The sequence below is a fragment of the Rhinatrema bivittatum genome, chromosome 2 (assembly GCF_901001135.1).
Source record: "Rhinatrema bivittatum chromosome 2, aRhiBiv1.1, whole genome shotgun sequence".
NCBI classification, from domain to species: domain Eukaryota; kingdom Metazoa; phylum Chordata; class Amphibia; order Gymnophiona; family Rhinatrematidae; genus Rhinatrema; species Rhinatrema bivittatum.
The window spans coordinates 159,735,778-159,750,245 of record NC_042616.1 but is presented as its reverse complement, the minus strand read 5'-3'; the positions used below and the strand labels follow the sequence as shown (position 1 = coordinate 159,750,245).

At 46.0% G+C, this 14,468-nt stretch overlaps 1 protein-coding gene across 3 annotated transcripts in view; it reads right to left on the bottom strand.

Moving 5' to 3' along the window:
* Window positions 1-13,355, bottom strand: part of LOC115084226 (S-acyl fatty acid synthase thioesterase, medium chain-like) — a 50,364-nt gene extending 37,009 nt beyond the window's left edge. Inside the window, exon 1 of one of the 3 annotated variants that reach the window (XM_029588809.1) lies at window positions 12,876-13,355. The gene's annotated coding sequence lies outside the window, so the exon portion shown is untranslated. Of the gene's footprint in view, window positions 1-7,426; window positions 7,485-8,589; window positions 8,707-12,875 lie in introns of those variants that run through there. The other 2 variants (XM_029588811.1, XM_029588810.1) reach the window with 2 other exon arrangements.
* Window positions 13,356-14,468: the final 1,113 nt, after the last annotated feature.

The window sequence follows — 14,468 nt, the reverse complement described above, 5'->3', positions numbered from 1 at the left end:
AATGAGAAATGTCACCCAGCGCCTCAACTTCATCCTGGAAGCTTACTTTGGCTCAGCACGAAAAACCTGCAGTTGAAATGCCTTCATTGAAATTTGCTCCATGATTTGTGGGTCCATTCACCATTGAAAGACAACTCGGTCCAGGAGTCTACAAACTCTAATTAACTCCACCTTTGCTCATCCATGATATCTTCCATGTATCTTAGTTAAAACCTACAATTCTCTCTTGGCTGGGCTGACTGCCTCTCCAGGTCACCAAATTCTCTCCAGGACACCTAATTCGAAGTCCAGGAGATCTTGAATTCCCGTAGGGTCCAAAATCAGTTGCAGTATCTAATTTCATGGAAAAACTATGGACCAGAAGAGAATTCTTGGGAGCCAGCCTCCAACCCTCCCAGCTGTTTGCGAGTACTTCCAGGGATTCCCCAGGAAACCCAAGCCCAGAATTCTGGGGAGGGGGCTTTGGAGGGGGTGTACTGTTACATTCGGTGGTTCATGGGAGGGCCCCACGAACTGCCTCACCCCCAATGTGGCTGGACCCATCCCAAGGTTAGTATGTAACCGTCTACTCTAAACGCTGTCCAGTGTGGCCCACAATGCCACTAGCTCCTGCTGCCGCTGCTTCCCCTTACCCGCGCATGCTTATGCGCTCATTATTTTGTCCCTGCAGCGGGAAACACTAAGCAGTGCCCTCCGATGACATTAGGCCGTCCGAACCATTTAATCAAGGACCTCACAGTATTACCTTGCCTCAGCGACAGGTCTCCTGCCTTAGCCATGCGTGTTGCTTTCAAGTTACTGGTACCTGATTCCTCGTCCAGCCTTGCCTCGTAATGCCCGTCTTGTCCAATATCTTCTGTGTGTCTTCATCTACCCTTAGCCTGGCTTCTGGATTCTGACTTCTTGCTTAGATCTGATCACAATTGCCAGCCACCTGGACCTCTTGCTTGGACTTGTCCTCCCTTGTCTGCTGCCTGCCCCAACCTTGGCCTGTCCTCTGACTCCATTAGTCTGCTACCTGCCCTGACCCTGTTGTGCCATTGGATTCTTGCTCTAGTCACCGCCCTAAGTTCTGCCAGCCGGCAGCCAAGGCTCAAACTACAGGGGAGGCAGCTGGTTAGATGAAGCTCCAGCCAGTCCCTCTGCAGGGCACCTTCTCTAGCTGCCGGTGTAGGCCTCATAGGTTCGCCTGTGAGGATGCACTAACTATGCTGCAGCACAAAGGGCGCACACCCACGCCACCCATCACAGCTGGACCGAGTTAGCGTTTAGCCTGCGGTTAGGTAAGCATTTCATATACTGGGCCTTTGCTTGACCTGTGGTTTTAGAACTCGTGTGCACTTGCTAATTATATGATTTCTTTGCTGTTAAACCTTAGAAATATTGTAAGGATCTGTCATTAAGTCGGATTATTCCACTTGGACTCAATCTCCTTGTATGTTCAAGTACTTTGCTAGCCAATAAACTAAAAGGTTATCCAAAGCAACTGAGTGTGGTCTTTGTCTCTCACTTGGTCAGGGGAATTGTCCAAGAACCAAAATCTCTGCAATTGGTGAGATTTTACCACAGCGACCAACATTTATGCATGTAATTTGCTATTTTAAAGAGACACCTATTCCTTTGTGTGTGTACTCATCAGCCTACCCAAGCAGAAGTCACCTTTGTGACATGGGGCTAACCACAGCTGACATTTTCCGAGAGACACTAGAATAATGGCCGTATCTGCAACATCTACATCTAGTTTTAGTAGCTAACCACAATTCACTTCCTGCCTAGCTGAAGCAGTATCTTCTGAGATAAATGTTTCTGCCTTGTGCATTTACAATATTTTTAAAACCTACTTTGCACAGTGATGCAGCATAATTAAAGAATGGGAACAGCAGACGCAGACCCTAATAATATTTCAGTATGCCAGAAGCTGTATCTCGCATGGCACAGCCTTCAGCACGTTACAGTTCTGGATATTTTGCAGCATGACTTACGAAGGTTGGCGCAGTGAAAGGCTGCTAGGACAAAGAGCAAAACACCAGGTCCAAAGCTGATCCTGGATTCTGTTCAACACCCCGCCTCACAATGTTCCTAGATCGCCCCTTTTTTACAAAATGTGTGTGCAAACGTGGAAATACGTGCGTATTTTTTATTTTTATACACGAGTAAAGGCTACTTACATGTGCATATGCTAATTTTCCTGGGTGTAATGTTTTGCAAATGCAGCCCAAAGTCTCTTATTTGTTGTCTGTCTGTCTGTCAGTCTTGACTAGGTCATAAGCTCCAAAGGAACAGGGACTCTTCTCTTTTGTGTCTCTTTATAGGTTCCCAATATTTTTTATGGCAAGGCACCCACGGCACCCTATCCACCCCTTGGTATCATCACCTTTCCTTTGCTGCCCCTATCTGGCATCATCTTCCCTTCTCTGTCAGTAACTGGCATCATCACCATCCTATCCCATCTATCCTTCTCATCTTCTATTCTCATGCTCCCTGTCCCTCCTCCCCCCAACATCATCACCTTCCCTTCCTCCCCCCCCCCCCCTCAACCCCAGCATCACCATCAATGCTCCCTCCAAGGAATGACTAGATGTATGCAAATATTTTTTCACGTGAGCAACAATTTTTTTTTAAACCAACGATTTTTGAGCATTAGTATTAGCATTGCATGTCTGTATATAGCAGAAAGAAACATTTATGAGAGCAACCATGTAAAACCTGTGAGCGATGCTCCGAAACGTGTCAGCAATCACTGTCGTGCTCAGCCAAGAGAGAACTAAGATCACCATCTTTTTTTGTGTCCTCTTTTCCTCCCTCAGGATCATCGCCTATGGGCAAGCATCACTCTTTACCTGCTGCTGCCGCCTCCTCTGCCGGCCTCCTGCTGAAATCAGAACTGTGCATGGCCCTACACAGTTCTGACTTCAGTTGGGAAACCAGCAGAGGAGGCGGCAGCAGGTAAGATGCACTGCTTTCAGTCTCCTCTTCCTGGCGGGAGGCCATGTGAAGAGAATATGGGGGAGGAAGGGAAGATTTTGCTGCCAGCAATGACAGCAACAACCCACTCCCATCATTTCTCCCCATGGGGACAAAATTTCACAGCACACTTGACATCCCTGCAGGACACCGGTTGAGAACCTCTGCTCTAGAGCAAGTGAGATATACTGTGCAACTGGTGTGCTGCGGTTGTGTCAAGAGTAGGATGGACGTGTGGTGGTTGGTCAAGGGAGATGGATTTGGACTTCAGACAAGAGCAAACCAACATTTCCAGCCAGGTCTGTGTGTGGTCGTGTAGTGCCATTGGAAGGTGGAGCCTGGACTCTGCAACCCTATGACAGCTGTTGTGCTGCTGAGGTGGACGTGGCCCAGAGCACATAGCCCTTTGACGTGGCAACTGTAGAGTCTCTATAGGTCTGTGTTGTCATTGCCGCTGAGTGATTTTCATGGAGTGAGCAAGCAGCTTGTAATTCATGCATGGTAATCACAGGCACAACAGAGGGCCTATGATAGCCTATGGCATGTCCATCTGTATATGTACAATATGACATCTTGATAAAAAGTTACATTTTCTGAAATTAGACTCAAAAAGAAGAGTTTCAGGGATAGAGGACAGTTATTTCTCCTACAATGTTTTCATATACACAATGCCCTTTGGGTTGGAATATTGCTACTGAAAAACATCTTTGTGCTATAGATTTGCTTTACTTAAGAATGATGGGTAAATGGGACCAGATAAGTTTAGTACCACTAGAAGATCCTTCTTGTAGAAAAAAATGATTCTGAATCGCTGGAAAATGTGTTCTTTTTTTTAAAGTACCTAATAACAATAACTCAGTTTCACAAAACAAAATTCTTTAAGCCACATGGGAGTCAAATACCTTAGTAACAGGGCTGGTGCAAGGGGATTAGGCACCTTAAGACAAGCATTCAGGCTTGTGCCCCTTAACCTCACACACGATGCAGCTCCAGTACAGCATCCCTTGCACTCACTCTCTATCTCTCCTCCTTCAGTGACAGCATCAGCTCTGTCACAGCATTCCCCTTCTCCCCACCTCCAGTCCCCACAGCAGTTTCCAGCTTCCCCCCTCTCCTCCATTCCCACAACAGCTCCCACCTCAGCACCAGCGGCGTTCATCCATCTCCCCCCTCTCTTCCCACCTCCTACTGAGGGTGCTCCAGCACAAACAGGCTGCACCACACGGCTCCTCCAGCATGGTGACTGAGCTGCAGCGGTTGCGGCTTGTAGAAGGCATTCTGCCGTGGGTAAGCGGGCTGACTCGGGTTTCCTGCAGCGTGCAGTGCATAAGCAGTACTCCTGCGACTCCATGCTCCTCCGCTTTGTGCTGTCACCTGCACACACCCGAGAACTTTCCCTGCTGCCTCTGGAGAGGAGCATCATGTGCTGGCCACAAGGACAGCATAATGCTATGGATAGATGAACCATTTGCCTCTCTGCCCCCCCCCCCCCACCTCACCCCCCTTGTTTATCCTGGGCCAGCATTCTGCACAGGTAGATGGGACGTAAACTGGTGCATCACATTTACCTCCGACAGTCCTGCTTCAGTGCCAGTACCATCCCCTAAACTAGGACTCTAGGTGACTGCCTAGTTTGCCCAGTGCTTCTACCAGTCTTGCTTGGTAGTGACAGGGTTACCTTTCTGGATTTGTATTTTCAGATTTAAAAATACTTGCTTTTCCAAATCTGAGCTCAAAGCAAGTTACATTCAGGTACAGTAGGTATTTCACAAAATGTCTAGCTATGGGGGTTGCACACCTACACAGGTTGGGAATTCACATTTTTCTTTACCTGGACGACTGGTTGATCATAGCCCCTTCAAGAGACACTTTACGATAAGACACAGTGTTAACCATCCACTGTCTATAGAGGATTTGGGGTTTGTAATCAAACACAAGATGCTGAATCTACATCCACTCAAACAAAACAGTTCATAGGAGCCAAAATAGACTCAACCTTATCTATGGCTTTTCTTCCCAGCAACCAGGCTCAAAAGCTCTGAGATCTGGCCAGACTTCTAAAGACTCTGACTCACCCGTCTCCTTCTTACCTTCTTGAGTCACTTGGCAGTGACAATATATGTAGTTCACATGCGGAGACTCCAGTGGGGCTTGAGAATGCAATGGAATCAGTTCCTCCAGCCCCTCTCAAGAAGGGTAGTCATTACCGATTTCAGATAGTGGCTACATCAGGGCATATTGGATACCGTACTTCTACTTCAACCGCCAACTACATCAAATTATCCTGACCACAGATTGCCTGCACCTGGGGTGCACACTTTCTGCAATACAAGACATAAGGCTTATAGTCCTTCCAGGAATCCCGCTGTCAAATAAATCTCCTGGAGCTCAAAATGGTACATCACGCCCTCAAGGTGTTCTAGCTCATAATGATTTATACTGACAACCAAGTTGTAATGTATTATATAAACAAACAAGGGGGAATAGGGTCTTGAACCCTCTGCAAAGAGACCTTATCCATCTGGAACTGGGCAAAGATCCACCGTGCTATCCTCCAGGCTGTCTACTTTCCAAGGATCGCAAACACTGAAGCAGACAGACTCAGCAGAATTTTCCGCCCTCACGAGTGGGCTCTCTCTCAAGCAGTCATGGATGATTTGTTCAGCCACTGGGGCCAGCTGTGGATAGATCTCTTTGCATCCGAACAGAACAGATAGATGACCCTTTTCTGCTTGCTCTACCCAAGCCGGTACAGGGAAGCACTGGATACTTTGCTGATTTCTTGGGGCCAAGGACTTCTCTACCTCTTCCCTCCAATCCTACTCATAGCAAGGATGGTACAGAAATGTATTCAAGGCGGGGCCAAGATGATAATGATAGCCCCTGCATGGCCCAGGCAACTATAGTATGCATATCTCATTTAACTTTTAACAGAACTACCACAAAATATGGGCTCACATCCTTCCCTACTCACTCAGGAGGGGGGGTTACTCCATCCCTTACAATCTACTCTCAAACTCACAGCATGGAAATTGAATGCGCGACCCTAACACACTTCTGCTTATCATCCGAGGTCAAAGTCATCACAGACTTGGCAAGGAAACCATCCACTCGATGTAATTATTCCTTCAAATGGAAATGATATGCTAGATGGTGTGCCGAATGGTCTTTAAACCCATTTATATGCGAACCTCGACTGCTCTTTGAATACCCCCACTACCTTTCCAGAAGGGGTCTCGCAACGTCTTCCATTTGAAAACACCTGAGCGCTATATCCGCTTATCACGCCTCAGAGGAGGGATGTTCACTTTAATTTATTCTTTGAGATGAAGGCACTTTTATTATTTTTTTTAAGTTAGACACTTTTAGTCTGTTCTATCTTATTTAAGATTAAGGCACTTCTTTTATGATTTTAAGTGAGATTTATTTTATGTTGTTCTTATATTTTTATATCTTATTGTAATTTCTATTGTTCTACACCACTATTTTACCTCTTCATTAAGTTTGTAAACTGTCATGATTGACAATCAGAATGGCGGTGTATAAATAAATGTTCAATATTGCACCATCCTCTAGTATCTCGTTACATGAAAGGACTTCTACACTTACAGCCCCCTATACAAATGCCTCCCATGCTATGGGATATTAATATAGTCCTACAGGGTCTGATGGAGCCACCTTTCGAACCCCTGGAAAACACTTTGTTGAAATTACTAACTTGGAAAGTCATCTTTTTGGTAACTGTTACATTAGCAAGAAGAGTAAACGAATTGCAGGCCCTAGTACACTTCCTGCCTTACTTGCAATTCTTCCATGATAAAGTAGTCTTGAGAACCTACCCGAAGTTCCTATCAAAGGTGGTCTCTGCATTCCACATAAATCAGTCTATTACAATTCCCACATTTTTTCCAAGGCCGCACAACATGATCAAGAAAAGAAATTGCATTTGCTGGACTGCAAGAGGGCCTTGGCCTATTATAAACGTCAAACAGAGTCATAGAAAATGCTCTCAACTTTTAGTATCTTATGACCCAAACAGATTGGGAATACCAGTTGCAAAGAGAACTCTCTACAATTGGATTACATCCTGCATACAACATTATTATGTGACAAAGTCTCTTACTCTTTTCCATCCAGTAAAAGCTCATGAAGTCAGAGCAAAAGCAGCTTCGGGAAATGTACCCATTGAGGACATCTGTATAGCAGCCACATGGTCATCGATCCAGATATTCACATCACACTACCACCTTGAAGAGTAGGCTAATTCGGACAGAGCAATGGAAAGAGCAGTATTGCATTATATTTCATCCAATTGGATGCTGCCCACAGAGGAGTCCAGATTGAAGGAAAAAAACAGTTAACTAAACTCCTTACCAAAGACTGCTTTTTGTTCACAACCCTCAGCTTGGGAATCCCCATACAGCCTGCTTATCATCAACAGGAAAAAAACAAGTTTGCTTACTGTAAGTGGTGTTTTCCATAGAAAGCAGGATAAATTAGCCATGCGTTCCTGCCCTTCCTCCCTGGACAGCGTCTCTACTCACTCTGGATGATTTTTTTTAATCTGAGTCTTTTGCTTTGATATGAACTGAGGAGACTTCCAGAAGGCTTGTTCGCATGGGAACAACTGCACATGCCCAGTAGAGCAAAAAGCCTTAAAGCTTTGAGAGACATCTCCGACGGGTGCTGCCCTGACGATGTTATCCATGCAGCATGGCTAATTCAGCCTGCTTACTGACAGAAACACAAAACATTTCAATACAGCAGACACATGAAATAACACCCAACAATTACAACGAATAAGAATAAAAACAATTTCCCCCTTTCCAACCCTAGGCACTTTGTATTTCTAGTCACTCAGAGATTGTTGGGGATTAGTGGGCGGAGGCAGGCTGCACCCAAACTTTGTATTCTCTCATTTATAGCGAGCGAGTGAAAATGGAATTTAAAATAAAAAACCAAAACCCAGATATAGCAGAAAAGATGGAAAACAACTTTATGTAAAATAGCTTTATAAATCAAATAGTGTAACTGTTATCCTAATTCATGCAAGTGCGCCACTGAATTTAAAACTCTTTGCCACAGAATTTACCGAAGCTACTTGAGGAAACTAGGGGGGGGCTCTGTATAGCTTGTAGTTAGGGCTTCCGGCTTTCAGTTGCAACAAAAAAATTAAAAAAAACCAAAAAACAATGAAAAACCACACCCCAAGCCCTCACCTCAACTGAGGAAATTGTGTTTTTAGGATCTAACCAAAACCCCCTGGAAAGAGACCGATCTCGCATATGTGACCTCACGTGGCTGTTGCTGGATGCTTGCATTTGCTAGCAGCAACCAAGTATGCCCTCTCCCGGAGTCATTGGCCTGCAGCCAAAAAAAGCCCTCCCCAGCCCCCCACCAATACAAAAAGGAAGAGAAGCAGAAAAAGTGTGTGTGTGGGGGGGTGGAGGATATCACAAGGAACAGCGAACTCTTTCAGCAAACCCCAGAGAGAGCCACACATCGAGAATTGGCAAACTCTCTCAGCTATCCTCACTACCAACAGCCATTTCCCCCCCCCCCCCCCCCCACCCTGCAGAAAGCGAGGCTGAGCGGAAACAATGTTATTAATTCCGCGAAGCTTACCACGCTCTGATGGGGCCGTAAAAGAATGGGATAAGTCTCTTCGGGGCTGGATCACTCCAGCAAGCTTTTACAGTCTCTCTTTCTCCCAGGGTCGGGATTCTCCTTCAAGGCCTGGAATGACAGGGGTAAGTTTTCTGCACATTCTCTCTATGCCCCCCCCCCGGAGAAGGGGTGTCTTTCATTCACTGTGTGTGTGTGCCGTGTGCCCAAAAGAATGCACAGGCACCACTGGATTAGCCTAAATAAATAACTAACTAACTAACTAACTAAATATAAAATAAAATAAATATAAAATAAAATAAAATAGTCTTTACTGATGGGCAATCATCAGGTTGAATAATGGCACGGGGTCTTTTCCCTCTGTCTGTGCATGAGCTTTCAGTACCAGGCCAAGGGAAAGGCTTGAATAAATGGGGTTCCCAGGTGGGCAGGGGCTATCCTTGTGTGGTGCAGGAAAAGACTCTTTCCAAAACTGGCAAAAGTGATTAAAAAGAAACAAACAAACTGCAGTCTACCGCACAGAGTCAAATTCCCTGTGTCCCCAGGCGTTGAAGTCTCTGGATGGCTGTCCTCAAGGACTCTCAAACTTGCTCTTACTCCCAGCCGGTAAGAACTCTTCTGTGTGTCTCTTGGGACAGCTCCAATGGCTCCTTGAACAGGGAAGGGAGTGGGCCAGCAGAAACTTCTTCCCTGATCTTAACAAAAATTCTTCTTCTCGAACTGAAGTAAATACCAGAAGGTCCTGGCACTGGGTCCTCACAGAGGTGGCAGAGGTGGCAGCCCTTCCATAGCCTGGGCTTCCCCCGAAAAGAAGGTTCCTTGAGCCCTCCCTCTGGGCAGTGTCCAGGGGTCTCATCGGGCTTCTTACAAAGTAAAGTCTCTCAGAAGCCCACAATGCAGCCTCTACCCCACCAGGGAGTGGATAAGCTGGGCAGATCTCCGACCCGACTCACCAGTCCCAGGCAGGGTTTGCCTGAGACCAAAAGCAGGCCTCAAAAATACAACTTAGGAAAGGCTCCCCCACACCTCCTAACACTTTAAAATAAATAAATAAATAGCTACAGTGCCCCCCCCCCCCCCCCAGAGCTCTAGGCGCGAGCTGCTTATAAGCCCTCACAAAGAGGACGACCAATCCAGCATCTTCAAAGGGAGGGGCTGCATGTGAATGGCACCTCCCCTACTTCCCAGCCCACACTGCGCTGGCTGAAACAGGAATACCCAGGGCATTACTGGAGATGTGCCTGGAGGGACCATTACACATTTAAAAGCATGAAGAAAAATCACAGGAAGCTTTCTGAAACTGAATCGACAATAAAAGTACGGATGTCCCTGCTGGAGGGGGAAGCAGGGGAATTAAATACAGGTCGCCCTGTTCCTAAAGGGCACAAACTATTTTACTGACCCTCAAGGTCCTTTTGCAGATGTGATCTCCAGCACTGATCACAAGTGCTCAAGGTATGGAGTAGGGGGTGTCTCACCAGAGACATGTAATAAGATAAATATTTGTTTCCCTCTTGCTACGAACAGGTTTCCCAGCTGCTGTCGGCCTCGGGGCATTACAGCTGCAGTGAGCTCTTAAAACCCTGCTTGCATGTTCCCTTTCCGCTCCCAAGGATACGTCTCAGAATGTCTGGACGGCGCTAGCCAGAAGCTGAAATCTATGAATAAGGAACAGGGATGGTACAGGAATGCCAGGACACAAAAACAGTAGTTCGGGACAGTCAGCTAGGGCACGCGTTGGTCCCTGGACCAGATTTCTCTGTCCGAGTTGTGTTAAGACAATATACACAGTCAGCAGCTTTGGTAGTATTTTATTCAGGCTAGCACAGAGACAAGCATCTGCAAGGAGATAGGAACCCCTGATTACCAATACGCCTACTGACAGTTTTTCAGGATATTTATAAGATCTTTACAGACACGAGAAGTCACGTACACTGCAGGTGGAAAGCTCTATCCCCACAGGTGAGGAGTCATAAGTGCGAAGTGCAGAGCCAAAAGGTCAGCTCCATTCCCAGAGCGGGTCAAAAACCCCATGATGGGCTTCACAGGTGCAGGATCTTTTCACCACCTGTAGGTGTCCCTGCAAGTGTGAAGAGTCACTAAGCCCACAGGAATGTTCAAGAGACCACAAGGCTGGGTGTCGGTGTCGCCCATAATGTCTTTACCTCTGACCGCTTCGAAAGAACTAGCAGCAAGGTACCAAAATAGCGCTGGTCTATCATGTTCGGAAATAGCATGGCTCCATGTACAGTGAAGCAGAGGCACCTGGTGTTATTTGCTATATCTTAATATGTTACTGAGAATTAACTGCAAAACCTTTCCCTGACACTTTAGGCAGGGGCCGTCTTGTAGAGAAGTCCTGGTAAGGTACAATAATTCTAATAATTCTAAAAAGAGGCACTAGGGACACTAGCGCGTCCCTAGCGCCTGTTTTTGGACAGAAGCGGCGGCTGTCAGCGGGTTTGACAGCCGACGCTCAATTTTGCCGGTGCTGGTTCTCGAGCCCACTGACAGCCACGGGTTCGGAAACCGGTCACCGGCAAAATTGAGCATCCAGTTTTCAATCCGCGAGCCCATTTAAAATTTTTTATTTTTTACTTTTTTTTTTACTTTTGGGGCCTCCGACTTAATATCGCCATGATATTAAGTCAGAGGGTGCACAGAAAAGCACCCTCTGACCCAGCGCCGGCAGAAATTAACGCCTACCTTTGGGTAGGCACTAATTTCTTAAAGTGAAATGTGTGGCTTGGCTGCACATTTTACTTACTGTATCGCGTGGGAATGACTAATAGGGCAATCAGCATGCATCTGCATGTTGCAGGTGCTATTAGTCTCAGGGTGGGTTGGACGCGCGTTTTCGACGCGCTATTACCCCTTACTGAATAAGGGGTAAAGCTAGCGCATCGAAAAAAACGCGTCCAAATGCTGGTTAACAGTGCGCTCCATTGGAGCGCACTGTTAACCAGCATTTGGACGCCGATATGTACTGTATCGGCCTGACTGTCAGCACCTATGTAGCAAACCAGCACCAACCCCTGGATCTCAAACAACTATAACCTGGGGACAATGCAAATATTACAAGTCTTAGCAGAAATTGGGAAACAGAACAAAATGGACTACATCAGATCCATATGCAGAAAAATCAGACTAGCAGAATACCTCACCTCTGAGACAAATGCAAAAAAAACAGACCAACCCTCACCTCATACAAGTGATTACAGACTAGAAGAAGAAATATGCTGACAAAAGCTGAACTGGAAACCCCAAGAAGTTAGACTCTATGCAATGCAACTCTGGAGAAATAGAAATGGAAATGCATTTCCTCTTGTGCTCTGCAAAATAAAAATTGATGGTGCCTATATTTATTTATTTATTTATTATTTTTATATACCGACATTCATCACAATTGAGATATCACACCGGTTTACATTCAGGTACTGTAGGTATTTCTCTATCCCCAGAGGGCTTACAATCTAAGTTTTTTGTACCTGAGGCAATGTAGGGTAAAGTGACTTACTGGGGATAGAGAAGTTTTGCGCCCAGAAATCAAAGTGCATCAGGGGCGATTCCACTTTTTGGGTGCCTTCATAATTTAGCACTCAAGGCACATATGTCTGTTCCCTAACCCTAAATCCAGTACTGAGTGCAAAATGTATTTTTTCCAGGGCTTTGTGTTACTTCAGGGATTTTGTGTAGCCATTATTGAGATACCACCACAATATGATTTTTCTTTTTGTAAGGGGTAATGTACTGCAGTGAAACTGTGACATATGTACAGTCTCACCACAGTACAGGAAATGCTAAAATTATCACAGTGTACACTGCTTCTTGTAATCACAGGCCATGAAGAAGCAATCTCTTAGTCACTTAACAGATGTTTCCCAAACTAACTCTTAGCCTGTGTGCATTCACAGAAAGTTCACTTCCTTCAACCAATGAACAGGTCGGCACTCAGTTGGACTTTCACTGGCAGAGGCAGCGTATTGGTAAAGTTACAGCTCAGTATGCAGAACCGGTTTATAGTGCCTGGCTAAAATCAATGTGCAGGCGCTTAACTAGGAGTCCCTTCTTGGTCTTATGGCTGAGACTGAGAATCTGTATAATATATGAGAGGTCAAACCCTACCACCTGGACTCCATCAGGGACATGATTAGATTACGACCATTGACTAAAGAGGACTGAACCGACTATTAAAAAAAAATAAAAAATCGTAGTGTGAACAGACAGCCTAGCAGAACTAGATGTGAGCAAGTTCACCCCCAAACAAGAATACATCACCAACCCACCTTTAGATCACACATCCATCAAGGAAATACAGCCTGGAAAGTCCTGGCTCTCTGCAGGTTGGATCTGGGGACTGTTTGCTGCTGCTGTGTCACCGCAAAATCCTTCCTGGGTGCAACTCGCCGGTCATGTCATTAACTGCTGGGCAAGCTCCCAGTTAAAGTGGCAGTCTGCCTTCCTGTACCAGGGGGGGGATGTCCGCCAACATTCAAAACAGACGCAAGTACGACCCGGGAGACCTCGTGTTTATGGGGAGGGAGAATACTTCTGTCAGACTCTCCAGTGACGTGCACTCCTCAGAGGCTTCCCCAGCTACAACCAGAGCAGGCTGGCTGCGTTGTTCCCAAAGCCAAGACCCAAAGTGGGGTTTCCTGAGGTAGCTGGCAGGTTTATACACGTGTGCTTGAAGGGGGGCGGGGGGCAGGCTGGTTCAATAGCTGGTGCTCAAGAACACGTACGTCCTTCCTTTCTTCCAGCACAGCCTCCAGCTGCTTTTCACCCACTGCGTGATCTCCAGGAGAATGTTGTCTTCCGCCCACCACTGAAACACGCGGGGCTGCTCCCCTTGCTCCCACGCTAGCACGAAGACAGGCTGCCAGGGACTGTGCCTGCCCACGTGGATCTTACGGACTTTGCTAGTCGAGGAGAGGTCCAGATAGGGGAGCAACTCTGTCCATAATCTCCTGTTGCAGCATTTAAACCCTTCGAACATGCTACTGCTGGCAGTCCTGGGTGCTGCTGTTTTCCCGCGGATGCTAAAAGGAGGGGAACTTGCAGCTCTCGGGAGACCCTTCCGGACGCAGACTTCTTCCTCCCTTGCTAGTCTGCGATTACTTTTTTTAGGCAGACTGCTTTTTTCGTCTTCCCTAACCCGGAACTATTTACTTCGTAAGCCGGATCAAACACTCTCCTTAACCCTTTATCGTCTGCTTCGTCCAGGTGAAAGATGTGAACTGCTCCAAAAAAATCCACCACCGTTTCTTTAGCACTGATCTAGAAAAGAGGAGAAGGAAGCATGCTCGCTTTCCTACTGCTGGGGATAAAATCGTTTGTTCCTCTCCTTCTCTGTTTAAGCCAACATTCTAGGGTCCCTTCTTGCTCTGCAATAGTTATTGTTAGTGCACTTCCCCATTTTGTACGTTTCTGTGGAATTTGAAACACCCAGAACTTTCCCCCACGTCGCTGTACTCCTAAAGAGCCACTTTTATTATTATTATTATTTATAATTAATAAGGATCTGCACTGCCTCTAACAATATAACCTATGAAATACACTTGCAACAGTGTTACAAATGTAGGAGATGGATATTTTTCTAAAGCTTATACCACTCTTTGAGACCTATTAAATAAAATAAATGGCATTTTGGTTATTTGAGGGCTTTTGTATACCGATTGCCAATTACTCATCATATCGGTTTACAAGGAACAGTGCACTTATAAATGTTACACTACTATTTACATGGAACAATTGGTAACAGAGGGGGGATAACAGAATTATAAAATAGTGCATTAAAAGTGGGCAGTTATGCATGTTTGTAAACCACAACACTGCAGCACAGGCCCATACAATAAGGTGCATTCAGCTGAGCACACAGT